Below are 15,451 nucleotides of genomic sequence, written 5' to 3' on the forward strand. Positions count from 1 at the left end.
ATTTCTGTCTATAGGGCTGTGAGGTGAGACAGGGATGCAGCTTGAGCCCCACACTTCAACATATATATCAACGAATTGGTGAAGGCACTAGAACAGTCTGCAGCGCCCGGCCTCACCCTACTAGAATCTGAAGTCAAATGTCTACTGTTTGCTGATGATCTGGTGCTTCTGTCCCCAAGCAAGGAGGGCCTACAGAAGCACCTAGATCTTCTGCACAGATTATGTCAGAACTGGGCCCTGACAGTGAATCTCAGTAAGATTAAAACAAGGTTGTCCCAAAAAAGGTTCAGCTGCCAGGAACACAAATACAAACCGTTGCCGTTGCCCTAGAGCACACAAAAACCGATACATACCTCGACCTAAACATCAGCACCACAGGTAACTTCCACAAAGATGTGAATGATCTGGGAGACAAGGCAAGAAGGGCCTTCTTCCCCATCAAAAGGAACAGAAAATTCAACATATGAATTAGGATCTGGCTAAAAAATACTTTAATCAGGAAACTGAGCTGCACTTCCTAACCTCGTGCACAGACCCACAAAGAACTCACAAACAAATCCAATGTTGATAAACTCCCATATCTATTGAGTAAAATACCACAGTGTGCCATCACAACAGCCAGATCTGTGAGAAAGGCAACCAGTGAAGAACAAACACCATTGTAAATACAACCCATATTTATCTTTATTCCTTTCCCTTTTGTACTTTAACTATTAGCACTATATATAGACATAATATGACATTTGTTTTCAATACCAATAAAGCCCTTTGAATTGAATTGAGAGAGAGAGAGAGAGAGAGAGAGAGAGAGAGAGAGAGAGAGAGAGAGAGAGAGAGGTCACTTACGTCCTCAGTGATGCAAAGTGTTGGTAGAGAATAGGGGAATAATGAAGGATGGGAGAGATGACCGACCACTGGAGCTCCAGCCTTTCCAGTAAGATAATAGAATAGCAGGGAGAGAGGCCGGAGAAATGGAGTGGAAGGCTAGAGAGATGGAGTGGAAGGCTAGAGAGATGGAGTGGAAGGCTAGAGAGATGGAGTGGAAGGCTAGAGAGATGGAGTGGAAGGCGAGAGAGATGGAGTGGAAGGCTAGAGAGATGGAGTGGAAGGCGAGAGAGATGGAGTGGAAGGCTAGAGAGATGGAGTGGAAGGCTAGAGAGATGGAGTGGAAGGCTAGAGAGATGGAGTGGAAGGCGAGAGAGATGGAGTGGAAGGCTAGAGAGATGGAGTGGAAGGCGAGAGAGATGGAGTGGAAGGCTAGAGAGATGGAGTGGAAGGCTAGAGAGATGGAGTGGAAGGCTAGAGAGATGGAGTGGAAGGCGAGAGAGATGGAGTGGAAGGCTAGAGAGATGGAGTGGAAGGCTAGAGAGATGGAGTGGAAGGCTAGAGAGATGGAGTGGAAGGCTAGAGAGATGGAGTGGAAGGCTAGAGAGATGGAGTGGAAGGCTAGAGATGGAGTGGAAGGCGAGAGAGATGGAGTGGAAGGCTAGAGAGATGGAGTGGAAGGCGAGAGAGATGGAGTGGAAGGCTAGAGAGACGGAGTGGAAGGCTAGATAGATGGAGTGGAAGGCGAGAGAGATGGAGTGGAAGGCGAGAGAGATGGAGTGGAAGGCTAGAGAGATGGAGTGGAGGCTAGATAGATGGAGTGGAAGGCTAGAGAGATGGAGTGGAGGCTAGATAGATGGAGTGGAAGGCTAGAGAGATGGAGTAGAAGTATAGAGAGATGGAGTGCCAAAGGCAAAGGAAAATAAAAACGAGAGATGGACAGATGAGATGGAGACAGAAGCTATTATAGAGTGACAACATATGTGCATGCCTGTGATGGAGAAAAAGAGAGAGAAAGTGAGAACAGAACAGAGCAAAACACAATCTCCTATCAACCTAGTCATATCTGAATCGATGTGAAGCTTGTGGAGCAGATTGGAGGGAGGGAAGCTACACTACAGTACTGTACGTGGGCAACTGTGCCAGTTCACCCACTCTGCCCATCACTCTTGCCCATCACTCCCATCACTCACTTAGACTGTAAACTCTCCTTCCAGACTCACATTAAGCATCTCCAATCCAAAATTAAATTTAGAATCGGCATCCTATTTCGTAAAACATAGCATCCTTCACTCATGCTGCCAAACATACCCTTGTATACCCACCTGCCAGGGTAATTAACACACACACTGCTCTGCTCACACTCACCTGTCCGGGCAATTGACACACACACTACTCTGCTCACACTCACCTGTCCGGGCAATTGACACACACACTGCTCTGCTCACACTCACCTGTCAGGGTAATTAACACATACACTGCTCTGCTCATACTAGTTCTGCTGACTAGAACTGATGAGGACACTGAGAGACAGGGTGATGTGGCTCCCGAGTGGCGCAGCGGTCTAAGACACTACATCTCAGGGCAAGAGGCATCACTACAGTCAGTCCCTAGTTCGATCCCAGGCTGTATCACATCTGGCCATGATTGGGAGTCCCATAGGGCGGCGCAAAATTGGCCCAGCCTCGTCTGGGTTTGGCCGGGGTAGGCCGTCATTGGAAATAAGAATTTGTTCTTAACTGACTTTCCTAGTTAAATAAAGGTAAATAAAGGATACATTTTAAAAAATGAGGAATGGAAAGAATAGAGAAGAAAGAGAGCGGCAGGAGCAAGAAAAGGAGAGATAGTAGGAAAACAGCAATGAGAGGGAAATAAGGTAAGAGAGAGATAGTAGGAAAACAGCAATGAGAGGGAAATAAGGTAAGAGAGATAGTAGGAAAACAGCAATGAGAGGGAAATAAGGTAAGAGAGAGATAGTAGGAAAACAGCAATGAGAGGGAAATAAGGTAAGAGAGAGATAGTAGGAAAACAGCAATGAGAAGGAAATAAGGTAAGAGAGATAGTAGGAAAACAGCAATGAGAGGGAAATAAGGTAAGAGAGATAGTAGGAAAACAGCAATGAGAGGGAAATAAGATAAGAGAGATAGTAGGAAAACAGCAATGAGAGGGAAATAAGGTAAGAGAGAGATATTAGAGAAAAATAAGATAAGAGAGATAGTAGGAAAACAGCAATGAGAGGGAAATAAGGTAAGAGAGAGATAGTAGGAAAAAGGTAAGAGAGAGATAGTAGGAAAACAGCAATGAGAAGGAAATAAGGTAAGAGAGAGATAGTAGGAAAACAGCAATGAGAGGGAAATAAGGTAATAGAGAGCCCTAAGGTCATTACCCAACCCCACAGACTGCAGCACATTAGAGGGCATTGTCCTCAGCTGGCGTGCTGCCCAGCCTGTCCACATTGTCATCGTCATCCCTGTCCCCATTCCCCAAGAAATTAGGACCTTATCTCTCCTCAGGAGAGATTTAAAAAAGACTCATTAGGGCCTTTTGAATTGGGAGGTCTATACTTTATTTCAAAATGAACAATGGTGACAGCTCAGAGACATGAATGAGGCAAACACACTACTGTGCCTATGCACACACATTTAATTCATATTTAAATCAGAGGCTTGTTGTTTCAGAGGCTTGTTGTGCTGGGTGACTAAGATGAACACTGGTGGAGAGGAGACAGAAGAACCAGATGTGCCTCTCCCATTAACCATGACAGTGTTTGGGGGTGAGGGAGTGAGGGAAGCAGTGTGTTTGTGAATAGTTTGTGAATAGAGATAAAATACCATACCAACGCCCTGTGTTTTTACCCCATTATGTGTAGAAAATCCCAGGTGTGCTTAGGTATAGTTGTGCACTGCGTGACGGTAGGCTTATAACTAGTGTATATCACTTGTCTTTACATGGCCATTCCAAGACTGTGCCCCACTTAAATGGGCTCCCGAGTGGCACAGCGGTCTAAGGCACTGCATCTCAGTGCTAGAGGCGTCACTACAGACCCTGGTTCGATTCCAGGATGTATCACAACCGGCCGTGATTGGGAGTCCCATAGGGCAGCGCACAATTGGCCCAGCGTCATCTGGGTTAGGGATTGGCCGGGGTAGGCCGTCATTGGAAATAACAATATGTTCTTAACTGACTTGCCTAGTCAAATAAAGGTTGAATAAAACATTTAAAAGGCACTGGGTAGCGAGAACGTTCAACTGCCATTTAAAACAACAACAACTAAATATTCACAGAAGTTGACAGCAAACTGTTTTTTTTTCTTCATAAACATACACTACCGTTCAAACGTTTGTGGTCACTTAGAAATGTATTTGTTTGTAAAGAAAAGCACATTTTGTTGTCAAATAAAATAACATCAAATTGATCAGAAATACAGTGTAGACATTGTTAATGTTGTAAAAGACGATTGTAGCTGGAAACAGCTGATTTTTTATGGAATATCTACATAGGCGTACAGAGGCCCATTATCAGCAACCATCACTCCTGTATTCCAATGGCACGTTGTGTTAGCTAATCCAAGTTTAGCATTTTAAAAGGCTAATTGATCATTAGAAAACTCTTTTGCAATTATGTTAGCACAGCTGAAAACTGTTGTGCTTATTAACGAAGTAATAAAACTGGCCTTGTTTAGACTAATTGAGTATCTGGAGCATCAGCATTTGTGGGAATCGATTACAGGCTCAAAATGGCCAGAAACAAATAACTTTCTTCTGAAACTAGTCAGTTTTTTCTTGTTCTGAGAAATGAAGGATATTCCATGCGAGAAATTGCCAAGAAACTGAAGATCTCTTACAACGCTGTGTACTATTACCTTCACAGAACAGCGCAAACTGTCTCTAACTAGAATAGAAAGAAGATGGGAGGCCCTGGTGCACAACGGAGCAAGAGGACAAGTACATTAGAGTGTCTAGTATGGCAAACAGACGCCTCACAAGTCCTCAACTGACAGCTTCATTAAATAGGACCCGCAAAACACCAGTCTCAACAGCAACAGTGAAGAGGCGACTCCAGGATGCTCTTAACTGTTGAAACACTCGGTGTGACCCTGATTTAGACCACTGCAGTCAAGACACAATTAACCAATTGTCCAAGATGAATAAATCATACGTTTGGTCTGGGGGTTCCTGTGATTTATATGTACCCCTCAGAGCAGAGTGATGGATGCCTCCCTCAGTCAGTCCTAATGCTCTCTCTCTCCCTCTCTCTCTTGCTCATTTAAATTGCTTTATTGGCATGACAAACATTTATCAAATATTGCCACCACCATTTAAAGCAGTCCAGGGGGGAGGGACTATATAAGTAAATATAGTGAAATAGAAATAGTTTACACCTAAACTGGCTGGTTTAGGTGTAAAGTGTAGAGTAGATATTCTGACATGGATAGCATAATTCCATTACCTTCAGGCTTAGATTCCTTCAATTATGTTTCACAGTTGTGATTAAATTCCATGAATGTCCTTTTCCCCCCTAAACGGGAAGTGGAGGTTAGCACTGTGTTAGAAGCCATGAGGTGTGAGACCTGGGTGTATGTCTGTCTGTCTGTCTGTCTGTCTGTCTGTCTGTCTGTCTGTCTGTCTGTCTGTCTGTCTGTCTGTCTGTCTGTCTGTCTGTCTGTCTGTCTGCTAGCAGAACAAACACCACGTGGCTCACTGTCTCACTGTTAGCCCAGCCAAAATGAATTAGTGTCTTTAATGACATTTTTCACCATGCATGAATGTACTCAGAAGGTGAGAGCCAAATGGAGGAAACTGGCCGTCAGAGAGACTATGAGGCCACACTGGAGAGACTGTGATATGATACAGTCATATTAAAACACAGTTTAATACGTCATGTACAGTCAGTAAGCACACAAACAATGTCTGAAATGACTAGTTTCTTCTTCTTTTTGGCAAGACTAGAAATGACAGACTGAATAATTCCTCTGAAAAAAACATTACTTCTGGACTCACTCATATGTGAGTTGAAGGTAGTCAGGAGGGAATTCAGGCTTCTCCCCGAATCTATAAGAAAATCACTTGATAGAGTAGGCTGATCAAAGCCTGATCAAAAGAGATGCTACTCATGTTGCATCTCCTTTTAAATATGCAGTACTACAGCCTCCTGTGATCCTCTACACCTCTGATGAATGCTAAGGATGAGAGAGGTTAGTACTTAATGCTACACTGGGTCTGAAGAGCCGGTCCGTGATCCTACAGCAGAGCCTGATATGAGAATTGAGTTGTTTTCAGAGATCAGTCATATTCCCCCTGTAATGGAACCCCATGATGGAGCTATTGGAGTTGATGCCAGGTCAAGTGTATAGCAACAGAGCTGTAACAGGGAAGGCACTATGATTATAATGTCAAATGGCAGTCCCAAAATGTCTTTTTTTCCACATTTATTTCGACAGGGAATCATGCCAAGAGTGTGCAAAGCTGTCATCAACGCAAAGGGTGGCTACTTTGAAGAATCTCAAATATAAAATATATTTAGATTTGTTTAACACTTTTTTGCTTACTACATGATTCCATATGTGTTATTTCATAGTTTTGATGTCTTCACTATTATTCTACAATGTAGAAAATAGTAGAAATGATGAGAAACCCTTTAATGAGTAGGTGTGTCCAAACCTTTGACTGGTACTGTAGACAATACCGTCATAGTCTATAACAGGTGTGAATGTGGACTGAATGATTTGTTTTCAGTTATTTAATGACAGGCATGAACTATTCTTATAAAATAATTCCTAATTTCTTATATAACTCATCAACATGCTTTTTGAAAGATAGCTAAAAAGGGCACAGTACATATGGAGGATCTTCATTTGATCACCCTGTTGCAGGACATTTTAAAACTTGTAGTGTATTTAAGGTTTAAAAAGACTTGTAATTTCCACTTTGGACTTTCCGACTTGATTTTCCCTTACGAAAAATGTATTAATCCCTACAAATATTTTTACATTTCCTTTTGCTGAAGCATATTTTTTTTGCTGTAGCAAGTTGGCTCAATTTCGATCCTACACCTGTATGTGTTTTTGTCTACCATACCTACAAACCAGACCAGAAATCAGGTGAGCTCAAGTCAAGCACTGCTTATCCCTTGAGCTGAGGACCCACAATATCTTGAACAATGTTGCAAGTTAACTTGTGCAAGCTTCAGCTGACCCAAGTTAATAGTTGATACAATGTTTCAAGTTCATTGCAGACAGGCCATGCAGGCTGTAGTTTTTATTTGTTGGCTTTATGTAGGATATTTTTGGAGTCTTAACCTTGTGGCACATTCTATGTATCTGTTGTTCGTCATGTATGTTGAAAGGGGTGTATCTTGGCTATAAAAGACCTTTGTACTTGTGTCTTACCATCATTAGAAATGGTGAATCGTTGACAAGTCATTGCTATTGCAAAGCTCTTATTATTAAAGATTTAGTTTAATTATAACTCTGATAGTAAAGAAATAAACCACCACATCACAATGATTGTGAGATATGAAGATGTTATTGCAAATTAAATTAAACTGTTCCACACAAATGCATATGAAAAACATAACTGGCACACAGATCGGTAGAGCGAGTGGAAACTGTATGAGTTGTTACACATTGAAAGGCAGACTGTATGAGTTGTTACACATTGAAAGGCAGACTGTATGAGTTGTTACACATTGAAAGGCAGACTGTATGAGTTGTTACACATTGAAAGGCAGACTGTATGAGTTGTTACACATTGAAAGGCAGACTGTATGAGTTGTTACACATTGAGTGGCAGACTGTATGAGTTGTTACACATTGAGTGGCAGACTGTATGAGTTGTTACACATTGAGTGGCAGACTGTATGAGTTGTTACACATTGAGTGGCAGACTGTATGAGTTGTTACACATTGAGTGGCAGACTGTATGAGTTGTTACACAGCAAGTGGCAGACTGTATGAGTTGTTACACATTGAGTGGCAGACTGTATGAGTTGTTACACATTGAGTGGCAGACTGTATGAGTTGTTACACATTGAAAGTGCAGACTGTATGAGTTGTTACACAGAGTGGCAGACTGTATGAGTTGTTACACATTGAGTGGCAGACTGTATGAGTTGTTACACATTGAGTGGCAGACTGTATGAGTTGTTACACATTGAGTGGCAGACTGTATGAGTTGTTACACATTGAGTGACAGACTGTATGAGTTGTTACACATTGAGTGGCAGACTGTATGAGTTGTTACACATTGAAAGGCAGACTGTATGAGTTGTTACACATTGAGTGGCAGACTGTATGAGTTGTTACACATTGAAAGGCAGACTGTATGAGTTGTTACACATTGAGTGGCAGACTGTATGAGTTGTTACACATTGAGTGGCAGACTGTATGAGTTGTTACACATTGAGTGGCAGACTGTATGAGTTGTTACACATTGAGTGGCAGACTGTATGAGTTGTTACACATTGAGTGGCAGACTGTATGAGTTGTTACACATTGAGTGACAGACTGTATGAGTTGTTACACATTGAGTGGCAGACTGTATGAGTTGTTACACATTGAGTGGCAGACTGTATGAGTTGTTACACATTGAGTGGCAGACTGTATGAGTTGTTACACATTGAGTGGCAGACTGTATGAGTTGTTACACATTGAGTGGCAGACTGTATGAGTTGTTACACATTGAGTGGCAGACTGTATGAGTTGTTACACATTGAGTGGCAGACTGTATGAGTTGTTACACATTGAGTGGCAGACTGTATGAGTTGTTACACATTGAGTGGCAGACTGTATGAGTTGTTACACATTGAGTGGCAGACTGTATGAGTTGTTACACATTGAGTGGCAGACTGTATGAGTTGTTACACATTGAGTGGCAGACTGTATGAGTTGTTACACATTGAGTGACAGACTGTATGAGTTGTTACACAGCAAGTGGCAGACTGTATGAGTTGTTACACATTGAGTGGCAGACTGTATGAGTTGTTACACATTGAGTGGCAGACTGTATGAGTTGTTACACATTGAAAGGCAGACTGTATGAGTTGTTACACATTGAGTGGCAGACTGTATGAGTTGTTACACATTGAGTGGCAGACTGTATGAGTTGTTACACATTGAGTGGCAGACTGTATGAGTTGTTACACATTGAGTGGCAGACTGTATGAGTTGTTACACATTGAGTGGCAGACTGTATGAGTTGTTACACATTGAGTGACAGACTGTATGAGTTGTTACACATTGAGTGGCAGACTGTATGAGTTGTTACACATTGAGTGGCAGACTGTATAAGTTGTTACACATTGAGTGGCAGACTGTATGAGTTGTTACACATTGAGTGGCAGACTGTATGAGTTGTTACACATTGAGTGACAGACTGTATGAGTTGTTACACATTGAGTGGCAGACTGTATGAGTTGTTACACATTGAGTGGCAGACTGTATGAGTTGTTACACAGCAAGTGGCAGACTGTATGAGTTGTTACACATTGAGTGGCAGACTGTATGAGTTGTTACACATTGAAAGGCAGACTGTATGAGTTGTTACACATTGAGTGACAGACTGTATGAGTTGTTACACATTGAGTGACAGACTGTATGAGTTGTTACACATTGAGTGGCAGACTGTATGAGTTGTTACACATTGAGTGGCAGACTGTATAAGTTGTTACACATTGAGTGACAGACTGTATGAGTTGTTACACATTGAGTGACAGACTGTATGAGTTGTTACACATTGAGTGACAGACTGTATGAGTTGTTACACATTGAGTGGCAGACTGTATGAGTTGTTACACATTGAGTGGCAGACTGTATGAGTTGTTACACATTGAGTGACAGACTGTATGAGTTGTTACACATTGAGTGGCAGACTGTATGAGTTGTTACACATTGAGTGGCAGACTGTATGAGTTGTTACACATTGAGTGGCAGACTGTATGAGTTGTTACACATTGAGTGGCAGACTGTATGAGTTGTTACACATTGAGTGGCAGACTGTATGAGTTGTTACACATTGAGTGGCAGACTGTATGAGTTGTTACACATTGAGTGACAGACTGTATGAGTTGTTACACATTGAGTGGCAGACTGTATGAGTTGTTACACATTGAGTGGCAGACTGTATGAGTTGTTACACATTGAGTGGCAGACTGTATGAGTTGTTACACATTGAGTGGCAGACTGTATGAGTTGTTACACATTGAGTGGCAGACTGTATGAGTTGTTACACATTGAGTGACAGACTGTATGAGTTGTTACACATTGAGTGGCAGACTGTATGAGTTGTTACACATTGAGTGGCAGACTGTATGAGTTGTTACACATTGAGTGGCAGACTGTATGAGTTGTTACACATTGAGTGACAGACTGTATAAGTTGTTACACAGCGAGTGACAGACTGTATGAGTTGTTACACATTGAGTGACAGACTGTATGAGTTGTTACACATTGAGTGACAGACTGTATGAGTTGTTACACATTGAGTGGCAGACTGTATGAGTTGTTACACATTGAGTGGCAGACTGTATGAGTTGTTACACATTGAAAGGCAGACTGTATGAGTTGTTACACATTGAAAGGCAGACTGTATGAGTTGTTACACATTGAGTGGCAGACTGTATGAGTTGTTACACATTGAGTGACAGACTGTATGAGTTGTTACACAGCAAGTGGCAGACTGTATGAGTTGTTACACATTGAGTGGCAGACTGTATGAATTGTTACACATTGAAAGGCAGACTGTATGAGTTGTTACACATTGAGTGACAGACTGTATGAGTTGTTACACATTGAGTGACAGACTGTATGAGTTGTTACACATTGAGTGGCAGACTGTATGAGTTGTTACACATTGAGTGACAGACTGTATGAGTTGTTACACATTGAGTGACAGACTGTATGAGTTGTTACACAGCGAGTGACAGACTGTATAAGTTGTTACACAGCGAGTGACAGACTGTATGAGTTGTTACACAGCGAGTGACAGACTGTATGAGTTGCTGCACAGCGAGAGACAGACTGTATGAGTTGCTACACAGCGAGTGACAGACTGTTGCTACACCTTTATTTCACCTTTATTTAACCAGGTAGGCCAGTTGAGAACAAGTTCTGATTTACAACTGCGACCTGGCCAAGATAAAGCAAAGCAGTGTGACACAGACAACAACACAGAGTTACACATGGAGTAAACAATAAACAAGCCAATAACACAATAAACAAGTCAATGACACAGCGAGTGACAGACTGTATGAGCTGCTACACAGCAAGAGGCAGACTGTACCTGGCCACAGAGTGAGAGTGAGATATTGCAACAATTATGTGTACCTGGTAGGAATAGATTCAGGTGGTTAGCGACTTGATGAAGGCTGTGTGTGCAGGCACAACTCGCTGTGTTTTTCATCCTGACTATTCGATTTAAATGGAGTGTTCCGTCCCAGTGATGCCTCTGACACACGTAAAGCTATCTATGCGCCCTCCTACAAACACCACAGACACATGCACGGAGACACACACACACAAAAACTTAGGCTGAGCTGACTGGGTGATGAGTCATCAGTGGGCCTGGCTGTAAGAGTGTCTTAGATGTTATTTAATCAGGCCGTTTTGTCTGTTGCCTACAGCTGTGCTTCTGCACCTCCACTCAACACACACTGGAATCCAATAACAACCCCCTAGCTAAAGGTAGAGCCCTCCCCCTCACACACACACACACACACACACACACACACACACACACACACACACACACACACACACACTTAAACTCAAGTCTAACACACGCAAACACAGAAACACACACCATCTCACCCAATCTAATCCCACCCCTTATGAGGTCATACATCACACTATGCCAAGCCCATACCAGACTATAGTCTATTTATGCCCAAAGCCAATAACAATGACTCATCAAACCTCCGCGACCTCTGACCCCTTCACTGGTGCTCTTACCCTCCTGCCTTACTTTGTCTATGGTCATCTTAAAACCCCTTCCAAACAGACTAACCTTGTGTCTTATCCTTAAAATCTGAATCCTGCACTTCTTATACACATAAATACATGCACACCTCAGACACACAACACAGTCCATGTACAAGTTCCTACAGTGGCTCCATTCACTGTCAGCATCTCCCGAGCCCCTGCTGTGATCCTCCAGACAAACCTATTGTTCTCCCTTACCCCCCTGTGTGTTTGTGTTATCTTTAGTAATCTGACAGAGAGGAGAGGGTCTATCCCTGTCAGCCAGCCTGAAGGGCCTACTACACAGTACTGCTAACCCACAGGAAGCACCCAGGCTAGAGCAGGACCAGGGAGGCTGGAGAGAGGAGAGAGGGAGGAGAGGAAACGAGGATACTCTACAGAGCGAGAGCGAGAGGGGGGGATAATACTCTACAGAGGGAGGAGAGAGACAGAGAGAGAGTGACAGAGAGGGGGGAGGAGAGAGGATACTCTACAGAGAGAGAGAAAGAGAGAGAGAGAGAGAGGGAGAATACTCTACAGAGGGAGGAGAGAGACAGAGAGAGAGTGACAGAGAGGGGGAGGAGAGAGGATACTCTACAGAGAGAGAGAAAGAGAGAGAGAGAGAGGGGGGGAGAATACTCTACAGAGAGAGAGAAAGAGAGAGAGAGGGGGGAGAGACAGAGAGAGTGACAGAGAGGGGGAGGAGAGAGGATACTCTACAGAGAGAGAGAAAGAGAGAGAGAGAGGGGGGGAGAGACAGAGAGAGTGACAGAGAGGGGGAGGAGAGAGGATACTCTACAGAGAGAAAGAGGAGAGAGAGAGGGGGAGAGACAGAGAGAGTGACAGAGAGGGGGAGGAGAGAGGATACTCTACAGAGAGAGAGAAAGAGGAGAGAGAGAGGGGAGAGAGACAGAGAGAGTGACAGAGAGGGGGAGGAGAGAGGATACTCTACAGAGAGAGAGAAAGAGGAGAGAGAGAGGGGGGAGAGACAGAGAGAGTGACAGAGAGGGGGAGGAGAGAGGATACTCTACAGAGAGAGAGAAAGAGAGAGAGAGAGGGGGAGAGACAGAGAGAGTGACAGAGAGGGGGAGGAGAGAGGATACTCTACAGAGAGAGAGAATGAGGAGAGAGAGAGAGAGGGGAAAGAGCGAGGAAGAGAGAGAGGAGAGAGAAAGAGAGAGCGAGGGGAGAGAGAGAAATAGAGAGGAGAGAGAAAGAGAGAAAGAGAGAAAGAGAGGGATAAGAGAGCAATCAAAGGGAGAGCAAGAAGGAAGGGAACAATACGTTTAGTGAGGAAAGGGAAGAGAAAGGGAGAGCAAGAAGGAAGGGAACAATACGTTTAGTGAGGAAAGGGAAGAGAAAGGGAGAGCAAGAAGGAAGGGAACAATACGTTTAGTGAGGAAAGGAAGAGAAAGGGAGAGCAAGAAGGAAGGGAACAATACGTTTAGTGAGGAAAGGGAAGAGAAAGGGAGAGCAAGAAGGAAGGGAACAATACGTTTAGTGAGGAAAGGGAAGAGAAAGGGAGAGCAAGAAGGAAGGGAACAATACGTTTAGTGAGGAAAGGGAAGAGAAAGGGAGAGCAAGAAGGAAGGGAACAATACGTTTAGTGAGGAAAGGGAAGAGAAAGGGAGAGCAAGAAGGAAGGGAACAATACGTTTAGTGAGGAAAGGGAAGAGAAAGGGAGAGCAAGAAGGAAGGGAACAATACGTTTAGTGAGGAAAGGGAAGAGAAAGGGAGAGCAAGAAGGAAGGGAACAATACGTTTAGTGAGGAAAGGGAAGAGAAAGGGAGAGCAAGAAGGAAGGGAACAATACGAAGGAAAGGGAACAATACGTTTAGTGAGGAAAGGGAAGAGAAAGGGAGAGCAAGAAGGAAGGGAACAATACGTTTAGTGAGGAAAGGGAAGAGAAAGGAGAGCAAGAAGGAAGGGAACAATACGTTTAGTGAGGAAAGGGAAGAGAAAGGGAGAGCAAGAAGGAAGGGAACAATACGTTTAGTGAGGAAAGGGAAGAGAAAGGGAGAGCAAGAAGGAAGGGAACAATACGTTTAGTGAGGAAAGGGAAGAGAAAGGGAGAGCAAGAAGGAAGGGAACAATATGTTTAGTGAGGAAAGGGAAGAGAAAGGGAGAGCAAGAAGGAAGGGAACAATACGTTTAGTGAGGAAAGGGAAGAGAAAGGGAGAGCAAGAAGGAAGGGAACAATACGTTTAGTGAGGAAAGGGAAGAGAAAGGGAGAGCAAGAAGGAAGGGAACAATACGTTTAGTGAGGAAAGGGAAGAGAAAGGGAGAGCAAGAAGGAAGGGAACAATACGTTTAGTGAGGAAAGGGAAGAGAAAGGGCAAGAAGGAAGCAAGAAAGGAAAGGGAACAAGAAGTTTAGTGAGGAAAGGGAAGAGAAAGGGAGAGCAAGAAGGAAGGGAACAATACGTTTAGTGAGGAAAGGGAAGAGAAAGGGAGAGCAAGAAGGAAGGGAACAATACGTTTAGTGAGGAAAGGGAAGAGAAAGGGAGAGCAATGATTAGTGACAGGGTGCAAGGACAATGTGACAGCGACAGGAAGGAGACATTGAATAGAATGGTAGAGCATGAGATGCTGAAAAATGCAATAAGGGGAGAGAAAAGGAGAGGTACGGAGATGGAGGATAAGAGCTCATCTGGCTGACTAATGCCAAAGCTGTCTACAGCAACGTAACACTACACCCACACCTTTATCTACTGTCCATCTAGTAGGAGAAGTAAGAGGGAGGCACAGGAGTAGAGAGAACAGAGAGTAGGATAAGGCTGAGAGATGAGCCAACATGAGGCTGTCTGTTTTTTTCCAGTCTACCCTGTCACTGAGCTGTTTGCAGGTTAGATCAGAAGAAGTGTGCCTTCTACTGCTATCACTAGGGACAACTGGAGTGGAAGCCTTTTTTTCTATTTTCCCTCTCTCTCCTTCCTCTCTCCCTCCTTACCCTTTCTCCCCCACCCTCTCTCTCTCTCTCCTTCCTCTCTCCCTCCTTACCCTTTCTCCCCCACCCTCTATCTCTCTCTCCTTCCTTCCTCTCTCCCTCCTTACCCTTTCTCCCCCACCCTCTCTTTCTCTCTCCTTCCTCTCTCCCTCCTTACCCTTTCTCCCCCACCCTCTCTCTCTCCTTCCTCTCTCCCTCCTTACCCTTTCTCCCCCACCCTCTATCTCTCTCTCCTTCCTTCCTCTCTCCCTCCTTACCCTTTCTCCCCCACCCTCTCTCTCTCTCTTCCTTCTCTCCCTCCTTACCCTTTCTCCCCCACCCTCTCTCTCTCTCTCTCCTTCCTTCCTCTCTCCCTCCTTACCCTTTCTCCCCCCCACCCTCTCTCTCTCTCTCCTTCCTCTCTCCCTCCTTACCCTTTCTCCCCCCACCCTCTCCCTCTCTCTCCTTCCTCTCTCCCTCCTTACCCTTTCTCCCCCACCCTCTCTCTCTCTCCTTCCTTCCTCTCTCCCTCCTTACCCTTTCTCCCCCACCCTCTCTCCTCCCTTCCTCTCTCCCTCCTTACCCTTTCTCCCCACCCTCTCTCTCTCCTTCCTTCCTCTCTCCCTCCTTACCCTTTCTCCCCCACCCTCTCTCTCTCTCTCCTTCCTCTCTCCCTCCTTACCCTTTCTCCCCCACCCTCTCTCTCTCCCTCCTTACCGTTTCTCCCCCACCCTCTCTCTCTCTCCT

The 15,451-nt window shown here is 44.1% G+C and overlaps 1 protein-coding gene across 2 annotated transcripts in view; it reads right to left on the reverse strand.

The window, feature by feature from the left end:
* pde4ba (phosphodiesterase 4B, cAMP-specific a) overlaps positions 1-15,451 on the reverse strand; it is a 346,990-nt gene that overhangs the window by 258,416 nt on the left and 73,123 nt on the right. The gene's annotated exons all lie outside the window — the stretch shown is intronic.

Source organism: Oncorhynchus nerka, linkage group LG24 (genome assembly GCF_034236695.1).
Source record: "Oncorhynchus nerka isolate Pitt River linkage group LG24, Oner_Uvic_2.0, whole genome shotgun sequence".
Taxonomy (NCBI): Eukaryota; Metazoa; Chordata; class Actinopteri; order Salmoniformes; family Salmonidae; genus Oncorhynchus; species Oncorhynchus nerka.